Below are 7853 nucleotides of genomic sequence, written 5' to 3'. Positions count from 1 at the left end.
GCCTTGGAAGGATTAGCCTCTCCGTACCAAATCTGCTTACATTTGCCCTGAAATAGCTCCGTGAAAATATTCCGTGTCCGGATTTTATTTCTCCTGCCGCGGAAGCTGGCGTATAATAACGTTGTCTGCAAATACTGGGGGGAAGAAAGGCAAACACAAATAGGCAGAACGGAAGAGGGGTTGGGATGGCAGAAGAATTTGGGAAAAGTTTAAAAAGAGGATTTTAAAATGGGGAACTTAACCCTGGGTTCTCTCTAGAGCCAGACACGGCATGGTTCCAGCGAGGCTGCTCCATGACAGCGGGGTTTTGCTGAGCCGGGGGGGTCGGGGCTCGCTGCTAGCTGCGGCTGTGCCACCTCGGCCTGCGGCGCTGGACGGCAACTTCGGGCACCTTCTGGCACCTTCTGGCACCTTCTGGCACCTCCTGGCACCTCCTGGCACCTTCTGGCATTCAGCAGCTCGCTGTGTGCTCCCGTGAGAAGCCACCTGGCAGGGTGTGGGAGCAGTCTGACCCGGGAAGCAATCCCTGCTTAATTGCAGCAAGGTGATTAAACACGCCTTTATAGGCCCACACAGGACACCTTCAGTAACAGCGTGTGCTAACCCCAAGTTATTAAATGGACGTAAGTCTGAATCTAGTTGATACAGGGCCTTCCCGGTGGCAGACGGAGGGTCTGACCCTGGCCCAGCGGGCAGCTCGGGAGCAGGGAACGGCCCGGGGAGGGCAGGGGCTGGGTGAGCCGTGGGAGGCCTTGCTGCAGGGCCGGAGCCGCGGGGAGAGCAAAGCTTCCAGCCCAGTCAATGGATCAGCGCATTCGCAGTTCCTAATTCCAAACGAGTGAAGTAATTATTGAAAGAAAGTCGTTAATTGAGGCAAAGCTCTTTATTGGAAATGCTACCGAGTCCTTCCTGCAGACGCTCGGGGGTTCGCTACGGCAGCTGTGAAATGAGGGCAGTCGCTGCTGTCATGGGGCACGGGCACTGCAAGGGGCGGACGGGGGCTGCCATGGAGCCCACCCTCCTGTGGGGCTCACCGACAGGCCTGGCGATGCCCTGCAGCCCCACGGGGTGACACGAGGAGGGCAGTCTCCTTTGGGCTGGGACTTCTTACTGCTCCCCACGTCGCTGTCATCAGGCTGTAGTGCTGTACGCAGAAGAGGGGCTGCGGGCACAAATCACCCCTCACTGGCCCCGTCCCCAGCATCACGTCCTTCAGTGCAAGGCTCAAGCTCCTCACCACTGCCCAGCACGGGCTCTGCACGCTGCTTTGGTCCTAGTCTCACCTGCACGTGAGCGCTGTGGGTCACGTTATTTCTGTAAATTCCACACCAGTAATAATCCGAAGGCCACCTCCCACCAGCACTGGTTTAATTCCGCAAAATGAAAAATTAACCAGCACCCCGCTGCACCAACACAACCTATTTGGACACCCAAAATCTCTGCAGTGACCTGTATGTGAGTGAACCCCACAAGCTGCCTCGCCGAGTGGCCGAGGGGCTCCTGCTCCTGCACGCAGCCCCCCAGCCTCTGCCCTGCCCCCCCGGGCACTTCTGGCCACAGCCTCGACGTAGTGTTCTGAGAGACTGCCCTCAGATTTTCTTCCATCTCAATAAATGAAATGAGAAGATGAAACAAGCTATTCCCTTATCCCAGCTCCATCTATCAAGGGCTTTGTGCTTTGTTACCGAGTCAGTTTATACTCTCATTATCAGCGCTGACTGGCTCCTACCCCATTTTGCTGCAGCTGATGGAAAGCACCGTGTTGTTCCCCTGTCTGTTAAGCCTCGCGTGGCTCCAGCCTCAGCGGCTGCGAGGCTGAGCTGCTCCTGAGCCAAGGCCAGCTCGGGGCAGGTTTGTGTCCCCGCGGGCTGCGGCACCTCGGGTCCCGGTGTCCCGGCTGGCAGAGAGCAGTGGGGTGCCTGTCCCTCGGCACAAATGGGGAGAGGTGGCCTTGAAGGAATGGGGAAAAAACAGGTGTAAAGGTGCCTGTCGGATAATGGTCTTAGTTTTTGCTATTGATTAGTGGTATTCTGATAAAATGTGACAGTTACAGAGTCCCTATTCATCCATAAATGGCAGACTGGGGAAAGGCGCCGGGGAGGGCTGTTAGTGGGGGTTTTCAGTGTTCTTTTCTTGTGAGGCACAAGAAGTTTTGTGGCCTTTTGGGGGATGTTTGTGATTACAAGCCCCAATTTTCTGTTTCAGGCACTGTGCTGTGAGTAGTATGTGACTAATTTCTGTAATGTGGTAGCATTAGATTAAATGTATAGTGTCTTTTTTAATGGTGCTGGAAAGAAATCCAGCAAGGAACAGGCATTTCAGCAGCAATATTGGTTTGGCTGCGTGTCTGTATGGACTTTCTGTATGGACACAGAATAAAGTGTAGCTCCTTAGCAGAGACTAACTCAGGAGGACAATTTGCTCAGGGTGGTTCTAAAACACCAAGAAATCGATAGCTAACTAAATAGCCAAAACAAACAAGCGGCCTCAGAACACAGGCGTGGGGAAAGGCTGGCGTCAGGAGCACAGCACTTGAGACTTCTGATTCGGATGCTGAGCAGAATTTTATTTTCAAAGGGTGCTAAATGGGAAGGCACAGAAAAATCATTCAGTTCCTCAGTCTGCAGTTTGGAATAGTACCGTATTTCATTTAGTCTTTCAATAGTGCTCCTTTATGTTGCTTTCAAAGCTATACTGCCTCTCCTTGGAATCACTAATACTAATTGATTTCCAAAACCAAAAAGTTGCAGAAAACATAAAGTAGATTGGCAGTTTATTAGCAAAACACGTTGCACCTGTGATCAGAAGCCTGACCCAAGGACATGCACAGCGGGGGAACTGCCTGCCCGCCCTGTTACTGCAGTAATCGGTTCTAAAAGCGTGTAATCAGGAATGACACCAGGCAACAAATGAATATGGCTGGTAATGGCATGGGCAGTAGCCGTGCTGATTAACATATATATATTCCATAGCTTCCAAGCGCAATGCTTTATCTGGAGTGCAGGCTGCAGAAATTAAATCATTTATTTCTGTGACCACATTAGATATAAAAATTATGTCATAAAGAAAATGGAATAAAACCTTCAGCGTAATTTAATAATGTTTTAAGTAATTCTAATCCACATGCTTGCATTTTCTGGCACGGCCACTCCTTTCTGTTTCATATTCCTTTGTCTCCAAGAGAATACTTTCAAATGAACAGCAGAGAGGTGTGTTGGAGGATTTTGCCCGGAGCCCCAGAGGACAGGGCACCTCCTTCTGCAGCTGTCCCACACCTTCACCCACTCTGTATTTCAAGCTGCCAAGCCAAAACGAGCAGTTACTGATCATTTAACCTCTGCTTTTTTGCCACCTCCACAGAAAGTGTTAGCTATTTTTTTATTGAGCTGATAAAGTTTCTCCTGTAAGAAAGAAAATGTGTCCAGGTATTAGCCAAAATTTCACTACGTGATAAAGCTGATAAAATCCATCCTGAGCTTGTTCATGGCAAAGTGCAACTTCTCCCTCCCCACCCAGCAATGACAGCCCCTTCCCTCGCTGCCGCGTGGTACAGGACACATAAGGGAGTAGAAAACCTGTAGGACTAAGTACAGACACGGTGGTACTCCTTCCTGCATTTCTCATTCTGTTTCAAAATTGAATAAAACGCTAGGAAGTCAAGTGGGAATTACCCTGCTCTGCACAGACACACTGTGTTCTTGTATGAAGTGTTAGGCTTGCGAGATTAAGGTTATTCTGAATAAATGGATTCTTCCTAATTTTGCTGAGGACTTTTCTGATATTCTGCCAGTGATTTCCAATACTCGAGGCTCTCTAAGCTATCCGTGTGTGTCACTCCTGAGTGTACCAGCCACATCCCACCTTCTCCTTTTTATTTTAATTTTTGTGGAAATTTTCAAAAGCACAGATAGAGTGTACAGAACCAGGTCTTTCACGGGGATAAGGCTTCCTCTCCCCTGATAAACAGGGAAGTTATAGCAGATGTGCCACACATCCCTCCTAGCTGAAAATTGGTTAGAATGCATTTTGTTTGTTCCTCCTATCCCTGATGCTCTTGGAGTTTCTTAAACATTGAGCTTCTAAATTTCCTAGATTGTGTGGCAGCCCAGACGAGCTCTCTTTGGAAAATGCAGTTCTGCTCTCTCTTTTATTCTCCCTTTTGCATTCAAAGGCCATGCTAGTTTTCTTGGCTGCTGCCTAGAATTGCATCGGGTGTTTCAGCTCAGACCAGCCCCAGCTTAAAGCCTTCTGCTGCTCATTTGTTACATGCACGGACAGCGTGCTCGTACTCGATTGCCCCCAGCCTGGTAAGCAGTGTTTGCAGCTCGCCGAGCACTGCCCGTATCATTATCGCTTTGCAACACCGCCACTTGATCAAGGTGAGGCTGCAGCCGCTACCTGGTCTGGCCGTGTGGCCAGACCCACTGGTGCTGCTGCCGTGGGACAGCAGGCTTTGCTCCTTGAGAGGCATTCTTCAGGAAGAAAACAAAACAAAACAAGTCAGATTCCAAACAAGTCAAAAGTAAAACTAATTTTGTGTCAGAAATTGTTGGTGTTTTGTAGATACCCAAATGGAGCGAGTGTCAGATGTAATGCTTCTTGCTCTTCCACTGGTAATTCCATGTATCTCTACAGGATGCCCTCTTATTTATTTTTTCTCGAATCCAACTATCCTATCTTTTTGTTTTGTCATGTGTTAACTGATTTTTGACACAGATAACTTTCTATTTCTGCCCAGCTCTTTCAAGGCAGTGAGAATTACTGGATGCACTTTCCAAGTAAGACCACTCTAATTTAAAGAAAGGTAAATCTAGGTTGAGAAACACTTCACATTGTTTGATTTCTGTTTCATTTTTATGCTGCCTAGCACTTCACTTGTAACGAGCAATACCACGCAGCGAGCAAACGAGCTTGCTCCTAGAAATGATCCCATGCCTAATGCCTACGTGACTGCAAGAAATCATCCAAAATTGTTACGACTGTGTCTTTGGCAAGACGTGGATTCCTCCACCATCATCCTGGCAATTTACCTTGACTTGTCGGGATCTGCTAAAGGTCCTCCCAGTCTGGTTGTTTTCTTGACCTTTGGTTCCAGGTAATTTGCAGTATCAGCAATTTCCTCACTCTATTGCTCAGTCTCTTCTAGAGCCAGGCAAAGATGTCAATTTAAACCGTAGAAAGTCTCAGCCATTCGTGCTTTGACCTTGATTTCTGTTGGTTTCTGAGTCATAAAAAAAAAAAAAAAAAGAAAAAAAAAAGAAAAAAAAAAAAAAAGACTGGATTTTCTGAGAAAATTCCCAGAAGTTTCTTAAAAGCTCGTTGAGGGTCACAGGTCTGAAAGCTGTGGAGACAGCTCCCGGGGGGCGGCCGCGCCTCCTGCTGTGAAACCAAGCAGAAGGAGCCCAGAGTGCTGCTCCTCTCTTCTTTCAGCACACAGAAATGGGGAATTATTTCTTTTGGTACAACAGCTCTGTCTGCAACACCCATCCGTAGCCTCTCCCTGGGGAACTCGGGCACTTTGCGCAGCCGGTGGCCAGAGATGCCTGAGGAAGCAGCAGCCCACACCAGGGACAATGCACTTCACCATCTCAGTTATTTTTAACCAAGTTTTATTTTGATAAAACTTTGTGATTCAGGCTTGAGGGGTCAGTTCCAGCCTTTTTTTTATATATATATATATTACTATTATTATTTTTATTTTTTTTAGATAATGCTTATATGAGGTGCAGACTGCAGAATAACAGCCGTGAATATTCATTCACAATCTGTCAGTAGCCTTCAATGCTCCTTAATGTGATCCGACAGCTTCTGGGCTCAGTGGGAGGGTTAGCAGCCTCTGTTCAGCTGCTGACATACAGGTGACAACAACAAAAAATATCCCCATCCCCACAGCAATTGCAGCCCCAATCAGCACCAGCTCCCGCACAGCGCTGGAGGCTCCCTTGCCCCATGGTCCCTTGGGCACAGGATGGGGACGTGGTTTCCTTCCCCATTGTTCCTGTAAACATGACTTTCTGCACTTGTTAACGCCTTTTAGAAGAATTTTAAAAATAAAATTCTCAGCGAATTTTATGTATTCGTAACCAAGGGGTTACCTATCATCGCTAGTATTGATCTGTTCTGCTCGACGTGGTGCTCCTTAATTCCATCCGTCCTAGTTATCAGAATAAGGTGAACCTCCTGGGACCAGAGCAGACAGTGGCTAATCTGTGGTCAGTGCTGGTGAGAGATCATATCAAATCTTTTCCCGATTTAAATTCCATGCTCATATCGAACATAAAGGCACGTCTTCATTTTTTCCTTCATTTTTGAACTCATATCAAATTAAACGATTTTTCCACACCTACTGCAAATGAAATTAGGAAAATCCTGCACGAGTTGTGCAGCTGATGGAAGCGGGGCGTGCTCTGCATTTTGTGAGACACCCGCAGGTATCCTCTGGAGCCAGGCAGTTGCAGACGGAGCTTGCACAGCCCTTGCAGAGCCCTCCCAGCAGGCTGTACCAGCAGCAGAGCTTTGGCTTTCAAAGGGGAGCGGTGCCAAACACGTCTGGGCACAGCAGGCAAAAAGGGAGCAGCCACCAGCCCAGCACTTCCCCGAGCTTTCCAGGCCCCGCAGGGGCTCCTCGGCAGGGCTCGGTCCCTCGGCTCGGGAGGAACTGCCAGTGTCAGCCCCGAAGCACCACGTTTCACGGGAGGGATGAGAAGGAAACCTGTTCCGATTAACCTTGGGGAGTTTCCCAGTTTGTCTGGTGCTCCACTTCTCTTCTGTGGGATATTCCTCTTTTCTTCCCACCCACTGGCATTAAATTCAAGGATAACACAGAATTAATCATAAAGCCATTTGATAGCTCATCTGAAAATTTATATTCTTTTTCTCAAAGAAAAGAACATAGCCTTGCGCGGCTGAATGGCCATGAATCACCTCCGTGTCACTGGCAGGACAGCAGAGAATTAATGTTTATTTTGCTTTTAAAATCTGATATTTAGGAAAGGAAATTCTTCATGCATTTTATAGTGTTATTTTTATTACTCTTGTCACTCCAGCATTTAGCCAAAATTAGGTTTCTGAGGAAGAGACGTTTGGAGAGGGAGTCAGATTTTGTGATGCGGGACTGTTTGCAGGGGCTGTGCGAGGCTCTGCAAACAACGCGCTTTGCACGTGCCCGAGGTCGGGGCGCTGGCACGTGCAGGTGGTCTGTGGGGTTCTGCTGCTCCTTCTGCTCCCTTCTGCCATGCAGCAGCCGAATTGTTGTAGTGCTGGGGTGTTTACTGGCGTGCAAACGACAGAGGACAGTTATGCTGCCCAGCGCGGCCGCCCTGACGCCTCCCACGGCTTATCCAAACTGCAGTACCAAAGCAGCAAAGGGGCGCTGGGTTGTTGGGCTTCGTTGGGTTCCTATGTTCATAAACAAAAGCACTCAAAAACAATTTGATTCCAGGAAAGTATTCCTACATAAGTAAATGGACTTTAGCAAATTGGTTTCAATTTATTTTTCAGTAATTGAAATTAAAATTGTCATGCAGCTATATCGCAGTCAGGTTTCCCTTCACTGTCACGAGCAAGTTTTACCTGTGCCGCTTAACAGAGGCATGCAATGGTTTTTAACGCAGCTTACCACGTTAATCTTAAAGGCTCGCCAGAGACGTTCAGTTTTGCGACCTGAACTGTCCTGGGAGTGATTTTAAGATTTTGTATGGAGCAGATATATTTCAAAGCTATTGCCTTATTCGGTGATCAAATTTCTTGACCAAGTTTTATGATCTATGCTTTTTTATTGTGATCCGTATTAGAATAAGTACTTTGTCTTCTGTAGTCATAACTGACGTGGTAAGTGTTATTGATGCTCGGAG

This window comes from Oxyura jamaicensis, chromosome 6 (assembly GCF_011077185.1).
Source record: "Oxyura jamaicensis isolate SHBP4307 breed ruddy duck chromosome 6, BPBGC_Ojam_1.0, whole genome shotgun sequence".
NCBI classification, from domain to species: Eukaryota; Metazoa; Chordata; class Aves; order Anseriformes; family Anatidae; genus Oxyura; species Oxyura jamaicensis.
The sequence above is the reverse complement of the archived record's forward strand: the minus strand, read 5'-3'. Positions refer to the sequence as shown.